The sequence below is a fragment of the Biomphalaria glabrata genome, chromosome 5, assembly GCF_947242115.1.
Source record: "Biomphalaria glabrata chromosome 5, xgBioGlab47.1, whole genome shotgun sequence".
Classification (NCBI taxonomy): Eukaryota; Metazoa; Mollusca; class Gastropoda; family Planorbidae; genus Biomphalaria; species Biomphalaria glabrata.
Genome location: NC_074715.1, coordinates 11,738,987 through 11,757,746, shown reverse-complemented (window position 1 = coordinate 11,757,746; position 18,760 = coordinate 11,738,987). Strand labels below are relative to the sequence as shown.

Sequence of the window (18,760 nt, the reverse complement as noted above, 5' to 3'; positions counted from 1 at the left end):
GTCTTGTTCGGGTCTCTTGGTAAAGACAGCAGTTCTGAAAAGCATGGTCAGATTTCACTGGTTCCAATTTTGAGCTTCTGGAACATATATTGCCTCATTCTGTTGTGTCCGGTGAGTCGAAAGATTAGACGTTGATCTTGTCGGGATAGCTTATAATAGGCTTCGTCTATCTTGTGATTCGGATGAGAGCTTGTCCATTTCTCGTTTACTCTGTTCGATATTAGTTTCTTCATTTCTTCTTTTGGAATGTTTAAGTGTGTGTTTGCTCTACCGCACTTAGCGAGTGTGTCATCTTTCTCATTTCCTTCTAGTTTTATATGTGCTGGTATCCATTGAATAACAGTGTGTTTTTTATGTTGTTGTTGTTGTTGATTGCCCCAACATTGTTGCCCTAACTTCCTTTTTTTTTCCTTTTGATTGCCCCAACATGTATTTGCCCTACTATTTTTTTCTAACTTTTGACTATTTGTTAGTCCCCCCCCCCCTCAACCCTAACCTTTAACCTTTCGTTTTCTTTCTTAATATTTTTGTAAGTGAAAACATTAAAATCTTCGGTACCAGAACTAATACCCATGAGACAAATTTTTGTAGTGAATTTAGTGCTATGACTTTATTTCCTTTCTGACGTCCATCTTGTTTCCCCCCTTCCTTCCTGTCTCCTATTTCATCTATGACGTAACTCTGTATGGAAATGCCAAAACTGTGTGGAAGAGAAGGTCACATTTTGGTTTTACACAAAGTAGGAACGCAATTACTGGTGTTGTTGTTTTTACAAAGCTTATATCAATTCACTCTGTCTGTCTGTCTGTCTGGTTAAAGGTTTGTACACGTTATTTCTCCGACATCTAATCTCGGATCAAGCACCCACATGAATCCGCAAACACCCACATGAATCCGCAAGCATCCACATGAATACACAAGCATCCACATGAGTCCACAAGCATTCACATGAATACACAAGCACCCACATGAGTTAAAAGCACCCACATGAGTCCACAAGCATTCACATGAGTACACATGAATACAGAAGCATCCACATGAATCCGCAAGCACCCACATGAGTCCACAATCACCCACATGAGTCCACAAGCATTCACATGAATACACATGAATACACAAGCATCCACATGAATCCGCAAGCATCCACATGAATACACAAGCATCCACATGAATCCACAAGCATCCACATGAATACACAAGCATCCACATGAAATCCACAAGCATCCACATGAATACACAAGCATCCACATGAATCCGCAAGCATCCACATGAATACACAAGCACCCACATGAATACACAAGCATTCACATGAATACACAAGCACCCACATGAATCCGCAAGCATCCACATGAGTCCACAAGCATCGACATGAATACACGTGAATACACAAGCACCCACATGAGTCCGCAAGCATCCACATGAATCCACATGAATACACAAGCACCCACATGAATACACAAGCATTCACATGAATACACAAGCACCCACATGAATCCGCAAGCATCCACATGAGTCCACAAGCATCCACATGAATACACATGAATACACAAGCACCCACATGAGTCCACAAGCATCCACATGAGTCCACAAGCATCCACATGAATTCACAATCATTCACATGAATCCACAATCATTCACATGAATCCACAATCATTCACATGAATCCACAGGAATAAACTAGACATCGAAATAAACAATTGTCGAAACAACAAAACCTATTAACACACCCACAACCACACACTATCAAGCAGAAGACATCCACACATATCCCCGTTTTCCCCCTGTCTCAGAGTAACCCCTCCAGGGACACCCATGGTGTTACAGATAATAGACTCCAACATTATTCTAAGATCCCTCTGAGTGTAGATGAGCTCCCTTCCTACAGGGAAACAAATTGATCCAAATGGAATACATAAAAAAATAATAAAAATAATAAGACGAATTTAAAAAAAAAAGCTCAACTCTCTCGTCTAAACTCTAAGCTCAAAACAAATAAATGAAATAAATAATAATGAAAGTGGTAACGTCATTTCATCGGGACATCTGTAACTAATCAATGTAATAGACGGAGGGGTGACATACCCCAGCAGACTAGAATGGAGATCTATGTAGCCAGTGAAGACGCAAAGATAAGAAGTGATGGTATGTTCTGTTGCCTGGTTGTTAGTCTAGGTGAGTGTATATTTCATGTAGATTTCATGTAGATAATGTTCGCGAGTTCGTAGATCTTCTTCTCTTCTTTGTCGTTCTCATTTTGCATGTCGGAGGGTTCAGATCAGTAATCCTATATCTGAGATGAGCCTTGCAGTGGTGTCCAGATCAGGCAGTTCAGATCAGTAATCCTATATCTGAGATGAGCCTTGCAGTGGTGTCCAGATCAGGCAGTTCAGATCAGTAATCCTATATCTGAGATGAGCCTTGCAGTGGTGTCCAGATCAGGCAGTTCAGATCAGTAATCCTATATCTGAGATGAGCCTTGCAGTGGTGTCCAGATCAGGCAGTTCAGATCAGTAATCCTATATCTGAGATGAGCCTTGCAGTGGTGTCCAGATCAGGCAGTTCAGATCAGTAATCCTATATCTGAGATGAGCCTTGCAGTGGTGTCCAGATCAGGCAGTTCAGATCAGTAATCCTATATCTGAGATGAGCCTTGCAGTGGTGTCCAGATCAGGCAGTTCAGATCAGTAATCCTATATCTGAGATGAGCCTTGCAGTGGTGTCCAGATCAGGCAGTTCAGATCAGTAATCCTATATCTGAGATGAGCCTTGCAGTGGTGTCCAGATCAGGCAGTTCAGATCAGTAATCCTATATCTGAGATGAGCCTTGCAGTGGTGTCCAGATCAGGCAGTTCAGATCAGTAATCCTATATCTGAGATGAGCCTTGCAGTGGTGTCCAGATCAGGCAGTTCTCCGTATAGTTTTTTTTTCTATAGGAGGGTTTTGGGACCAGAGTCTTGTTCTGGCCTCTTGATATAGTATGCAGCTTTGAAGGACATGGTCAGCATTCTCTCGTGATGCTCCACGAAGGCAGGTTTCGCTTGTCCCGACTTTAAGCTACCGGAACATATGTTGTCTCATTCTGTTGTGTCCGGTTCGGAGTCGAAAAATTATGCGCTGGTCATGTCGAGATAACTTACAATAGGTGTCCTTTATCTTGTAATTGGGATGTGAGCTGGCACAATTCTCATTCATTGTACACGCTATTATTTTCATCATTTTAAATAATACAATTTATTCTAGAAAATAAGGACACAGTCTACGTCATCTCCAGAGTCTATTTACTACAAGCTGTCTCATTGTCACCTCCGTTAATCGTTTCTAACCTATTTCCGTTTTAACTTTTGAATGTACTGTCGCGTCAAAGGGAAAAACCCAATTGTATTAAAGCAAATACGCGTCTTACTATTACGCCATTACAATATATACTGTTATAACCTAGCCATGCACACCGCCATCCAAGATAGTGCAGAAAGAAGGTGCGCACTATCAGTGACTAGACAGGAAATATGTTGACATTATTGGAGAGAGGGAACGATGTCCGCCCAAGTGGAGAGCTGATGTAAAGATGCTGTGCTCAAGACATGTTGTTCTACCTGTATTTGTGATGTCCTGTAAATAAACATCTATGTCTCGTTGAGTTTGCCTCCCTTCAGTTATTACATTATTTACAGGACATCACAAATACATGTAGAACAACATCCTTCCTGTCTAGTCACTGATAGTGTGCACCTTCTTTCTGCACTATCTTGGATGGTGGAGTGCATGTTCAAGTTATAACAATACTATAATATGTTGTTCCATTACTATTGTGTTGTTTGTAACCGGGATATGGTTTACGATATACATTGTATTGTCTAAGATAATCTTTACAACAAAACAAAACAAAAAAAAAAAACTTTGTTTAAAAGCATTTGTTTCATTGTCATCAATTAAATGGGAAATCGAAACGGAATCAAGACAAAAACAGAACTACGTGTATGATAAAACATATATAGGTCTAGCGGCTCTAGCTTACAGAGATGTCTGAATTCGAGATTTAAGGTCTACAGGCATCAATGAAAGTGTATCGAAGGAAATCGCCAAAGATCTAGTGATTGGTTAACATGCATGACTAGATTGGCCTAGGAACACGCGTAGGACGTAATCATCTTCTTTTTTGAAGTGACGTCTGTATTTTATAAAATAAGATAAGATAAGATAAGATTGGACAGCATGGAGAGACTGTCCGTTCCAGTACAAACATCGCGGAGAGAAAAGGGAATGAAGCCGCTCCAGACAAAAGAGTTTGAAAGCCTAAAAAAGGTACATTCACATGCACGAACTGTGGCCAATTTTACCGCTCAAGAATCGGCTTGCTTAGCCACTCCAGTTTCGGCCCGAACTCTTGAAAAAAATTCGAAACCAGTGATTCATCAGGGCGCATCCATTGACAGAAGCCATAGTATAGGTCTGTGAGACGGATATAACAAACTGGAAACTTGACCAAAACAAAAAGAGAGCTAGAAAAACAAAAACAACGAAAGAGAAGAGCCGAAAAATAGAAACTAAAGCTAAAAAAAATGTTTTTGATTTTTAGTTTTTCAGTAATTATTATTTGAAAGAAGACAAATTTATTTTTAAATTAATTTTGGCTGTTATTATTCTAAATAATTTTTATTTATTTGCTTCGGTCTTAATTTTTAATCCGTTTTGTTTTGGACTTTCAGACGTATTTTAAAGAAAGACGGACAGAGAGTTTTGTTTCGTTTCTTTTTCCTAATTCTTAAAAACATTTTTTTTTCGTTTCTTCGTCCATATTTTAAATAGTTTTGCTTCGTTTCGTTTTCTTAATTTTTAAAAACAATTTTGTTTCGTTTCTTCGTCCACATTTTAAACAGTTTTATTTCGTTTCTTCATCTTTATTTTCAAACATTTTTGTTTCCGATATCATTTATTTGTCCTGAATTTGTGTAGCCATTAGCGTTAGTAACGGTCATTTTCACTTCCGGTTCTGTTAAAGACAGCAACAAAACTTGAAAACCAGCGCTAAAAAAAAAGTTTGAACTCTTCAGAAAGTTTTAGTTATTGTTATGTGAAGCAATTTCACGGTTGACTTTCGACGCTTTCCACACGCGAGAGAGAGAGAGGGGGGGAGAGATGGAGAGGGAGAGATAGAGAGAGGGATAGAGAGAGAGGAAGAGAAAGAGAGAAAGAAGGAGAGAGAGAGAAAGAGAGAGAGAGAAAGAGTGAGAGATATTTCAAATCTGTAAAATGTTTGTAAAATGTTTGTAAAATGTTTGTAAAATGTTTTACATGTTTCGGATGTTCCTTCAGAGTTGAAGAAAATCTACTTCCTAGTCCAAACCTCCCGCAGGAGAACAGGAAATGCCCTCGGGTTTGGTATAATACGAACCTTGGACCATCGAGATGACCGAACGGAAGTCCAGCGCACATTCGGAATGACCAGGCTACTCTAAGAAACCCTCAATTTTGTTTTGTAAATGTCATTAATTCTAATTAGCCTCATGTTTAAAATGCAAGGAAAGTGTTAATGAAATATTTTTTAGAATTCTATATTTTTAACAATAGCAATAATACATAATTATAGAACGATTATTTTTTTTACCATAATTGTAGATAGATTTTTACGACTACCGAAAATTCGCTATCAACGTTAGAAATTGCATTATGAAATAAAACAATAGCAAATTTTGAGGGCGTCAACAGAACAGGACAATGGTCAGAGCTAACTGACCTAGAATCTTAGAGCAGATGACATGTGCACCCTATAACTAAACATTTCTGAAGTTATTTCTGACTTAAAAGCAGTTAAAGAAAAAAAAATATTTACATTGAACTCTGACTTGGTTATGCAACTAGAATCTACGGATGATGCCTTTTGAAAACTAAATGTAAAATATCGATTTTTGCGACTATGTCTGTAGGTCTCTGGCGTCATCGGTTGGAAATAGTTTTTTTTTAATAAATCATTTTAATACGTGGGAGTTGGGCTTCTTATTTCCAGATGATAAATGTTTATCTTTATGTTCATCTTAATGGTAAAGGAAATTCTTTTTTACACAATTTAGATTAGAGAGTTTGGAATGGAAGACTTAATGGCTCTGAATCTATCTATCTATCTATCTATCTATCTATCTATCTATCTATCTATCTAACTATCTATATCCATTCAACTATAAATCTGTCTATCCAGTGGCGTAGCATCCATTGCGCGAGAGGGTTCAGTAAACCCGGGCCCACGACCATTAGGGGCCCACAGCCTGTGGCGTAGCAACGATTGCGCAAGGGGGTTCATTGTACTTGGGCCCATGACTCTTGACTAGTTGGGGCTCACGTGAGAACTTACGGATGAAAATCCTGATGTTCACGGATTAAAATTTCGACACAGCTGCTGATTATTCAATTTTCTGAAAGCTCAATCTGTTTCTTTTCTTTTCTGTATTTAAAATGTTTTATAGCAACGCTCTAATGGTACCAGCATATTATGAGGTTTGTTTTCCTTGTAGATAATAGTGTAAGGAGAGTTCCTATACATTCGTATGTGTATTGAAACCCTCGTTAACCGTAAGCCACAGAAACACTTGACCTTTACCCTATAGACCACAACCTCTGAAGTGGAACATTTAAAATATTAATTAAATCAGATATTCAACACATTGATCCAAACTTCACCAACGGTCAACGAAGTCCGGAGACTAATCTTCACAAGACAGATCAAGTTTTGTTAGTTTTCTTTGATCTTGAACTTTCTACCTACTATTGATGTTAGATTCACTATTTTATTTACTAATTAAGTATAGGGTAATCATATTTCAAATATTTTTTTTTATTCTTTATAATTTAATATTTGCGAAATGTGAGAACTTATAAATAAAAATAATAATAATAATTTTTTTTTTTTAAAGCCCACAAAAGAGGCAGGAGGGCCCAAAAAGAGGCATATAAAGTCCAAAAAAGAGGCAAAGAAAAGAGGCCTAAGGCCCAAGGATTCCTATGATGACAAGGCTAAAATTGAATAGCGCAAATGCTGAGGTTTCCTTTTAAAAAAAATTGAGTCTGCGATCTTAAGTGACTTTCTACAGTGTTAGATGAGTAACAAATTGTCTCAACAGTTGCGGCTGCCTAAACTTGTGTATCCGAGCCAATGAAGTAGAGGCTCTACGATAGTGTACAAAACTCAATTTGGACCACAGCGTCCTCGGAAGTCTTTGTCACATTGTTTTGTTGTCTTCTGTGTTATGTAATCATTAGAAAATAGTTTTAAAAAGAAGGAAATGAAATCTAAATAAATAAAAAAAATATTAATATTTAACAAGTAAACGAAACATCATAGTATGTTTCATATGTATTGATGAAGTTGAATATGTTTGTTCTGTTACAATGAATGGCGAAACCAAATTGGGGAGCAGGTTTATAACAAAGATCTATAAGATAGAGTAATGTATAGGTTCATTTAGAGTCTTTCTCTGACCAATAATTAGTATTTGGAAGGAATACCCGAAAAAAAAAAGCAATTAGGGGGTTATTTCTAGGATTTCGTATTTATGAGAACCAGACGTATGCAGAATTGGCTGAACAAATGCTCAAAGTAATGAATAATCCCCAATTATCTTTAAATAAACTGCCAGGCTAAAGCTATGCTAATGCTTATAATATATGCGGATAGTAAAGCCTACAATGGTCTTCGGTTATTGCTTTATCAAAAGAAGCCGCTCTCGCATTATGTTCACTGTTCTAACTACGATTTAAACTTGATCTTAAACGATTCCGTCAGCTGTGTTGAAGACGTTGCAGATTTCTATGACTTGGTATTTTTTTTTTTTGTTCACAGCATCTCAAGATGGGCACGTCTAGAATTCCAACAGTGACAGCATAATTTAAAGGACACTCAAATACTTTTGCCCCAAAAGATGGTCATCAAGGAATGATGTTCTAACAGCAAATGAGATTAATTCATTTTGATGTCCTAAACACAAATAAATTGTTGTTTCTCTAAAGAAAAAAGAACGTCTGGAAGCAACAGTAAAAGTAAAAAAGTAAAGTTCCCCTTTCAGACCTTGCGGTCTATAGGGCAGATGATGTAAAGGTATACGGTTAACGAGGGTGTCATGTGGTCAGCACAACGACCAACCGACTTTTCTTTTCCCCAACTAATGTCAGGTATCTATTAGAGCTAGGTGGACTTAGAGGCGCCCGAAGATCCCGAATTAAAAATACCAGTCTTCACCAGGATTCGAACCCGGGACCCCGGTACGGAAGCCAAGTGCTTTACCGCTCAGCCTCAGTGCCTCCTGAAACTACAGTACTTAGAGGTAAATAAGAAACATTCGATAACATTGTTCAGCTAATTGTCAAGTACAAAATTGTCAGCGCAGTCAGCGTTGTGTGGTGAATGAGCAGCAAGATCTACGTAAAGCAGAAAGTATTGGAATGTCTTTTGGTTAATATACCCATACATTCAGATGACTCAATTGTTCTGTCATACACAACATTTGTCTTATTTGGGGGAGTTGAACCCGGGCCCACGAAGATATTCTTGAACCCGGGCCCACAGATATTTTGCTACGCCACTGTGTCTGTCTATCCATCTGTCTGTCTCTCTAACTGTTTAAAACTAGCTTTTGTCCACTGAATACATTGTCTGGGCTTATAATTGTTGTCCCAAAGTTCCGTCTGACTTATAAAAATTATTTTTACTTCGGTATTAGACATGGACTTAACAAAGATATACACATACACAGCATAGACATAAAAAAGTCATAACATAGACAGAACATAAGACATAACACACCTAAACAATAGAGCTGCTGTTGTTGTCTAAAAATGCCAATGTAACCACGTGACGCCAACGACGTCGATTGACCAATGAAAGCGATAGAATATTCTATTTATAGCCTGACCTTACATAAAAAGTTCAACATAATAGTCTGGCCTGGAAGACAATATCCCGCTTACTTATTGCATGTCAGTGTATTCCATGTTTTATCAGTTTCCATAGTAAAGTAGCTTCCCCTTTCAGACCATGCAGTCTATTGGGCAGATGTTATAAAGGGTGTCATGTTGCCAACACAACGACCAACCGCCTTTACTTTTCCCCAACTAATATCAAGTACCCATTAGAGCTGGGTAGACTCAGAGGCTCTCTAAGGATCCCGAAATTAAAAAGCCCAGTCTTCATCAGGGTCGAACCCGGGACCCTCCGGTTCGGCAGCCAAGCGCTTTACAACTCGACCAGCACGCCTCCCACCAGTTTCCATAAATGAAGATAATTATATCAAGGAAGCTTAGGCTGAGATTGGAAGCGGTGGTTTGAACTCTGGACCTTCGTGACGCATTCAGAACGCCTACCAAGCGGCATTGGTTGAAAACATATTCAAAACAGTTAGAACAGGTTTTACGTCCAACATTCTTTGAGATTCAAAACATCATCTAAGGCTTAAATATGTAAATTTAAAGATTCACCAATAAACTGCCTGTAAGTATAGTTCCTCTTTCAGACCTTACGATCTATCGGGCTGATGATGTTTATGTAAAAAAATCATCTTTTTTTTAGCCCAATGTTAACGAGGGTGTCATATGACCATCTCAACGACCAACAGCCTTTACTAATATTAGGTACCCAGTAGAGCTGGGTGAACTCACAGGTACCCTAAATATCGCATTCGCCTAGCATTCACCAGGATTCAAATACGGGACCCCCGGTTCGTAAGACAAGCGCTTTACCACTCAGCCATCGCGCCTCTAGTAAACTGTCTAATCAACGTTTAATTCGTTTATCCACCCCTTACCCCGCACGATCCACTTTTTTTTTCCGTTATAAAATAGATATAACGCCTTTCTCTCTCTCTCTCTCTCTTAAAGAGTGAGCATCATATATACTCTAGTAAACTCGATGGTAGATGAGCCATTAAAATTTAATCAGACCTACTTGTTGTCAACCTGCTGCTGAGTATGTCTTCGACCTTTGTTAATTACCACGACAACATCCAGGCGGCTTAATTAAGTTTTCTTGTAGACTCTGAGGAACTAATGGATTATTTTTTTTAAACATTTTTTTTCCAGAAATAATTATGGCTGAATCTCACCACATTCAGACATACTTGTAAATCACGTCAGTCTAGTTGTTACGTGAAATCAATTTGTGAATAAAAGACTGGAGGTCACGTGATTAAAAATAATTGTCTGAAATAGTCGAAAGTAAAATAAACAGCTAACATAAACAGCTAACATAAACAGCTAACACAAACAGCTAACATAAGCAGCTAACATAAACAGCTAACATAAACAGCTAACACAAGCAAACAGCTAACAAAAACAGCTAACATAAACAGCTGACATAAGCAGCTAACACAAACAGCCAACATAAACAGCTAACATAAACAGCTAACATAAACAGCTGACATAAGCGGCTAACACAAACAGCCAACATAAACAGCTAACATAAACAGCTAACATAAACAGCTGACATAAGCGGCTAACACAAACAGCCAACATAAACAGCTAACACAAACAAACAGCTAACATAAACAGCTGACATAAGCAGCTAACATAAACAGCTAACATAAACAGCTAACATAAACAGCTGACATAAGCAGCTAACACAAACAGCCAACATAAACAGCTAACATAAACAGCTAATATAAACAGCTGACATAAGCAACTAACACAAACAGCCAACTTAAACAGCTAACATAAACAGCCAACATAAACAGCTAACACAAACAGCTAACACAAACAGCTAACACAAACAGCCAACATAAACAGCTAACATAAACAGCTAACATAAACAGCTGATATAAACAGCTAACATAAACAGCTGACATAAGCAACTAACATAAACAGCTAACATAGACAGCTAACATAAACAGCTAACATAAACAGCTAATATAAACAGCTTACATAAACAGCTAACACAAACAGCTAACAGAACTTTACAATGCCTCTATTCCAGTCACACATTCGTAGTGGGCAAAACCGGGAACATTCACGCTATTTGATTGTAGATATATATCGTTAGGAAAAGGATTATTAGCTCGTGGCCACACTGAAAAAACTCTAGATCGACCGTTATAAATTTTCAAAGTAGAGATAGAAAGATTTGATTTGGCTAGAGGACTAGATCAGTTCCATGACTAGATAATAATTTTCTTGAGCAGATGGCTTTTGGTATTTCTGCATATTGGCTCTGTTCGTTAAAGAGTTTAATACATTAATCATTAAAAATATTATAAATTATATTATAGAGGCCTAGTCTGGGCCTCCGGCACGATATCTAAGGTTGGAAGGGGTGGTTTATACATTGACTTAACCACGGTTTTTTCTCGGGGATGGGTATTTTATTTTTTAATCTAGCATTTATTAGTTTTTAAGAGCAAAAAAATCGCTCTAGACTCTATAAGATGTATACGCCAGGTATTGTATTTTTTTTTAAACTATTGTTTTTAATGTTTTTTTCTTGTTAGGTTTTTACGTGTCCTGGGCAAGAAGCGCGGAAAAGTTAAGATGATTGGTTGTCTCCCCCTGAGGCTCATCCCAAAACTACACATCGAGTCTGCATAACGACGTCATTTACCGGAAGTATCAATATAATCTGCAGCCATGTTTGTAATTCATCTACCAGAGAAACTTCTTATATTTTGGATCTGCTATTTTGTTGACCATTTGAAAAAAAAAATAATCCTACAAGTCGCATCTTCGTAACTCTTGCAACCACACATCCGTGATATTTGTAACTCTTGCAACCCCACATCCGTGATCTTCGTAACTCTTGCAACCCCACATCCGTGATCTTCGTAACTCTTGCAACCACACATCTGTGATCTTCGTAACTCTTGCAACCCCACATCCGTGATCTTCGTAACTCTTGCAACCACACATCCGTGATCTTCGTAACTCTTGCAACCACACATCCGTGATCTTCGTAACTCTTGCAACCACACATCCGTGATATTCGTAACTCTTGCAACCCCACATCCGTGATATTCGTAACTCTTGCAACCCCACATCCGTGATCTTCGTAACTCTTGTAACACCACATCCGTGATCTTCGTAACTCTTGCAACCACACATCCGTGATCTTCGTAACTCTTGCAACCACACATCCGTGATATTCGTAACTCTTGCAACCCCACATCCGTGATCTTCGTAACTCTTGCAACCACACATCCGTGATCTTCGTAACTCTTGCAACCACACATCCGTGATATTCGTAACTCTTGCAACCCCACATCCGTGATATTCGTAACTCTTGCAACCCCACATCCGTGATCTTCGTAACTCTTGTAACACCACATCCGTGATCTTCGTAACTCTTGCAACCACACATCCGTGATCTTCGTAACTCTTGCAACCCCACATCCGTGATCTTCGTAACTCTTGCAACCCCACATCCGTGATATTCGTAACTCTTGCAACCCCACATCCGTGATATTCGTAACTCTTGCAACCCCACATCCGTGATATTCGTAACTCTTGCAACCACACATCCGTGATATTCGTAACTCTTGCAACCACACATCCGTGATCTTCGTAACTCTTGCAACCACACATCCGTGATATTCGTAACTCTTGCAACCCCACATCCGTGATATTCGTAACTCTTGCAACCCCACATCCGTGATCTTCGTAACTCTTGTAACACCACATCCGTGATCTTCGTAACTCTTGCAACCACACATCCGTGATCTTCGTAACTCTTGCAACCCCACATCCGTGATATTCGTAACTCTTGCAACCCCACATCCGTGATCTTCGTAACTCTTGCAAACACACATCCGTGATATTCGTAACTCTTGCAACCACACATCCGTGATATTCGTAACTCTTGCAACCCCACATCCGTGATCTTCGTAACTCTTGCAACCCCACATCCGTGATCTTCGTAACTCTTGTAACACCACATCCGTGATCTTCGTAACTCTTGCAACCACACATCCGTGATCTTCGTAACTCTTGCAACCCCACATCTGTGATATTCGTAACTCTTGCAACCCCACATCCGTGATATTCGTAACTCTTGCAACCCCACATCCGTGATCTTCGTAACTCTTGCAACCACACATCCGTGATCTTCGTAACTCTTGCAACCCCACATCCGTGATCTTCGTAACTCTTGCAACCCCACATCCGTGATATTCGTAACTCTTGCAACCCCACATCCGTGATATTCGTAACTCTTGCAACCCCACATCCGTGATATTCGTAACTCTTGCAACCCCACATCCGTGATATTCGTAACTCTTGCAACCACATATCCGTGATATTCGTAACTCTTGCAACCACACATCCGTGATCTTCGTAACTCTTGCAACCACACATCCGTGATCTTCGTAACTCTTGCAACCACACATCCGTGCTCTTCGTAACTCTTGCAACCCCACATCCGTGATATTCGTAACTCTTGCAACCCCACATCCGTGATATTCGTAACTCTTGCAACCCCACATCCGTGATATTCGTAACTCTTGCAACCACACATCTGTGATCTTCGTAACTCTTGCAACCACACATCTGTGATCTTCGTAACTCTTGCAACCCCACATCCGTGATCTTCGTAACTCTTGCAACAACACATCCATGATCTTCGTAACTCTTGCAACCACACATCTGTGATCTTCGTAACTCTTGCAACCCCACATCCGTGATCTTCGTAACTCTTGCAACCACACATCTGTGATCTTCGTAACTCTTGCAACCCCACATCCGTGATCTTCGTAACTCTTGCAACCCCACATCCGTGATATTCGTAACTCTTGCAACAACACATCCGTGATCTTCGTAACTCTTGCAACCACACATTCGTGATCTTCGTAACTCTTGCAACCCCACATCCGTGATCTTCGTAACTCTTGCAACCACACATCTGTGATCTTCGTAACTCTTGCAACCACACATCCGTGATCTTCGTAACTCTTGCAATTCATTCTTGGACGGCGGTTATCAGTGAAACTTTTCTTTTTGGTCTGCCCGATGGGCTCTTCCTTTGCTCAGACTCAGAGAACAGACAAAAGCTGCGAGCAACGCTGTACAGAAAAATCTGATTCTAGAATATTACGAAACCTCTGACATCGGTTGCGCAACCATAAACCCAGTCTCCAGTCATCCCACTCAGAAGATCACTACCTGTTCGGAGCTCTACGGAGATGTAGTACTTTTAATCAGAAAATGGAAAAATGTCGAAGATTTTACTATACTTAATATAGAAATTACTGTATTACTATTATTAAATTAACATGCTCGCTTTCATGTGAAATGAGTGAGTCGATAGAGCCACTTCAAAAGTCAATGATGCTGAACATTTTTGCGTGAGTTTAAAAAACAAACAAAAAATGACAGTAGCCAAGCTAGGTGGTATGTTGAATAAAACTGTAATGTTTGGCTGAGTACAAAAACCACATAACTACCTGCAAAGGGAGATTGAGCTCGAAACCTGACTTGAGCATGGAAACCTCCCAGATACGTAACCTTTACCCTGGTTTACGGCAGAGATTAGACTATAGAGTACCTCCCAGATACGTAACCTTTACCCTGGTCTACAGAAGAGATTAGACTATAGAGTACCTCCCAGATACGTAACCTTTACCCTGGTCTACAGAAGAGATTAGACTATAGAGTACCTCCCAGATACGTAACCTTTACTTTGATCCACAACAGAGATTAGACTATAGAGTATTGGGAACGCTAGGAGCACGTCTTTGTTTTAATTTATTTTTAGTCAGTATTTACTGTGCCGAGGTAGGGCAGTATCTTGAATCGCCTCCCTTGTATGTTTTTTTAAAAACTAACTACTGTTTAATCATACATTTGATTACCCCACTATTAATCAAACAAAAATAAGCTAAGAAGATCGTAGTATCAGTTTTGAGCATAATAATATATACACTAAAGCCGGGTGTTCAATAGCACTTTTTGTCTATGAACGCGACAGACGGACATACAACGCAACCACAGTAGCAACTCTCCTTAACAGCCAGCTAAAAATAGATTGGATGGGAAAACAAAAAACTATTTTTAGAAATGGTTTGAATCGCTTAGCGTTTGCAGAGTGTGCAATTTCTATAAATGGAATTTAAAATTCTATAAATAGAACATGCTGCGCTAGCCCGACATGAGCTTATGTTCATTCACTAATTTTAACAAGTGGACACTGACACTAATTCCTTTTGAATGGTTAGCAGACTAAGTTTTTTAAGTGGGAAACTTAATTACATCACTCCATCTTCACTCCGTGTGACGAAGCGCGCAACGACGGCTCTGCACTCAGCTTTTCCAGAAGACATCTTCTTATTTCCTAACTAAACTATTGACTTAAAACATTCTCCTTTAATCAGGTTCTTTTCCTGGTAAACTGTGCCGGATCTAAGGACGGCAGGCGGAGCTACAGTCCCGGGGCCTTCACAAGAAAGGGACCTCCACAAAAGAGAAAAATATTTTCGAATTTCGACGGGTCAGAAAATTTTAGGTGTTTTTTTTTTTTTTCATTATTTTTTTCGCATTTTTACAGCTGGAAAAATACCGCGATTGAGAAGCTTACGCTTGTAGCATGCTCGGAATAAGTAAATACAGCAGTGGCAGTGCGTCTACCAGTGGCCTAACCCTCCACAAACTAAAAAAGTATACACTTTTAAAAGTAAAATATGCATATTAAATATTGATAAAAAAGGAAAGCGAGATTAAATTTACATAAACTCTATTTATTTCTTCTAAGATATAGCACGCTTTTAGATATTTTTTTTTTTCGTTCAGAAGTGAATCTTTATTCAAATTTCGAAACATTGTAGGGGCCTCCACAAAAATCCTGTCCCTGGGCCTCCAGATACTTAAATCCGGCCCTGCTGGTATGTCATATGGAGAATGTGTAATAACCTAGATTACAGAAATAGAAATAATCGCAGGAGTAATGGGGCTGATAGGGTTAAAGGAAGAGGAACAAGTTTTACTCTATTCCCAGAGTTCCAAACAGGAAACAAGTTTTAAGAAGTAAGAGATCCAGAATGCAAAACAGTGCTGGTTTTAGTTTTCCAAATCAGACAACCCGTCCCATGCTCTAACGGCCGAAGGGAAGAAAGAGAGCTTCTATAAATTTGTCCTAACATATAAAATAAGAAAAGTGGTTAGAAGTTACTTGTTGGAATCAAGGGATCATCAGGGTTATACAAGAAAGACATCATATCGTCATCCTAAAGCTAGTGACAGAATAAAGGCAAGACAAGGCATCAGATGTCTTAAGTGTTACAAATTTGGTCATAAGGCTATAAATTGTAGAATTTCTAAATTGGTTAAATGGGTGTGATTTATTAATGATGAGAAAGAGTCAATAATTAATGATTAAGTATTGATTATTTATTGTACATACCTTTCCATTGTCTCATTAGCGTAAGAATAGTGTGTTGTTGTTTTTTTTAAAAGGTTTGTATGATGTTAACTCATTGGTTGCTAATAATAAATACCTTTATCTCAAAATATTGTGAATAAAAAGTTTTTAATGTTTTTAAAGGTCTTGTTCATAAGTAGCCTAGTTTAAACGCATTTAATACACCCGTACAAAATACTCAAACATCTTCGGATGAAGGCCTATCACATAACACTGTTACTGCATTCATTAATTTTCGTTAAAATGTCATTAATTATATATTTCTTTATAAACTATGTGCATTTCCTATGTTCAACAACATTCAAGGTAACTATATTTCGACAAACTCCGACACCTTCAGGGTTCACATTCGGACCTAGTTTTCAGGACAATGCTCTATCGTAGAATGCATATTTTAATTAAAGATAATCTCTATCCCATAAGTTCTTTATAAGCATCCCAAAAACTGATGACGCCAAGGAAGTGACGTTATACTCAAAGATTGACACAAAGACATCACTACCAGATAGACAATAAACCTTATCGTCCAATATAGCGATTTCCTAGTTACAATCATCCGGTTATGGAACCCGCAGAGTAATCTAAGTAGCGATCACATATCTACACATTCTACACAGCTGTTTCTGATTTTTAACAATTACTGTATACAATTTTCTTTGAAGTGAAAATACCAAAACATCGTGACCGAACAGAACAGAACAGAACAGAACAAGATTTTGAGAAACTATTTAGGAGCATCATTGATCTATGCGCAAATAATAATATTCAAAACTAAGTAAAAATATTCCTATTAGACAACTCCAGCTCACCTTAGGTTTGAAATTAACATCCAATTTTGAAAAACAAAATTCCTGCCTGGTTTGAACTCCCAGACCAATACAAGCAAATACCAAGATGTGAACTACGATTCTTGGACAAGGAAGCTGCCGCTCTGCCAAAGGGAGAGACTCGAAGCACAATTTAAAAAAAAAAGGCAAACAAATGAATTCAAAATACAGGTGACAAGCTGAATAGAGAAAAGGGAAACTACAACACAGGATCAATACATTTGTGTGGAACTGTTCCAGCCGGTTGGGAATAAGTAGAGGTTCCACTTTCATCTCTCTCCCTCTCTCCCCCTCTCTCTCTCTCTCTCTCTCTCTCTCTCTCTCGGAATTCTTCAACAAAAACCAGAACGTCCAGCCCATGGACACTGTCACAGTCACTCACTGTCACTCTCTCTCTCACACACACAGACACACACGCACAAACATAAACATACTTTAAAAATGTCCCTGCTTTTTTTATGTTATTTTTTTTTTTTTAGTCTTTTTGTTCCGTTTTAAGTTTTTATTTCGTTGAAAAGAATTTAATGAAAAAGATGGATGGGAGGGGGTGGCAGATGAATACAATAAAAAAAAGGGGGGGGGGGCGACATTACTCGCTATATATATGTGTGTGTTTGTGTGTGTTTGTGTGTGCGTGTGCATGCCGTTAACTTTTTCTCCGTGTCACTATTCACAGACGAGTCATCACACAGGGCCGCTCACTCGTCCGCAATTCACGAAGCGGAGGAAGAACGGGAGGGAAATGGAATTCAAGCGCGCCCCGTAGATGGAGGGGGGGGGGGCAGGGGGGAGTAATTCCCTACCAATCATCAGTCTTATTACACTACGATTGCCTCGAATAGAAGGCCGCCCCCCCCCTACCCCACCATCCATCGGCAAACCTTTTCTAGTTTACTTTCCTTTCTCCCCCCTTCCCCCCACAACCACAGGCACACACACACACATATACCATTTCCAGCCAAGCACGACAGCGTTTTTGCGGGGGGGACGGTTGGTGAGAAGAAAAAAAAAGAATTCCGCATGACGTCAAGGGCGCTGGAATCTTTCAACATTAGCCCCCAACGGCTGCGGCAAAAATTGCGCTCGCATCCCAGCCCCTTGCGCCGTGAGTACTGTGGACTCTTGTAAATAGCTCGAGCGTGAAGGATCCATCAATAAGTGGCACGTGACTTTGAGTACAGCTAAAGTCAAGCTAACGCTATCTAAAAAGAACAAAAAATGACTTGAAGCGGCACAGAATTGGCCAGGGAAACCAATGTCAATTCGGTGTAAGTTGTTTAAGATCTAGCGGACGCTATTTCTTGTCTGTACTTATATTGCAATTGGTCAAATTTGTCAATAAACATTACATACACTCTTTGATTTACTTAGACAGCTCCTCCTGCGCAGTAAGGTGCGTTGGGCGGCAGGTTGTCTCTTTTGAAACCTGTCACTAGCGTCGACCTCAACTTTATTCCAGCTGGTGTGGACGTATCTAAAATCTTCAATGAAGATCAGCACAACAGCTTTCATTATTAGAGTTAGGTGAATTTAGAGCCGTACCCACACAAAAAAATTACG

At 39.2% G+C, this 18,760-nt stretch overlaps 1 protein-coding gene and 1 long non-coding RNA gene across 7 annotated transcripts in view; one reads left to right on the top strand and one right to left on the bottom strand.

The window, feature by feature from the left end:
- Positions 1-7,972, top strand: part of LOC129926419 (uncharacterized) — a 40,016-nt gene extending 32,044 nt beyond the window's left edge. The window contains exon 3 of the long non-coding RNA XR_008778077.1: positions 7,833-7,972. This is a non-coding gene — a long non-coding RNA (uncharacterized LOC129926419). The remainder of the gene's footprint in view (positions 1-7,832) is intronic.
- LOC106074152 (otoferlin-like) overlaps positions 1-17,469 on the bottom strand; it is a 181,065-nt gene extending 163,596 nt beyond the window's left edge. For 5 of the 6 annotated variants that reach the window (XM_056030247.1, XM_056030253.1, XM_056030250.1 and 2 more), the window contains exon 1: positions 17,183-17,468. The gene's annotated coding sequence lies outside the window, so the exon portion shown is untranslated. Of the gene's footprint in view, positions 1-17,182 lie in introns of all 6 variants that reach the window. The other variant, XM_056030249.1, reaches the window with a different exon arrangement.
- Positions 17,470-18,760: the final 1,291 nt, after the last annotated feature.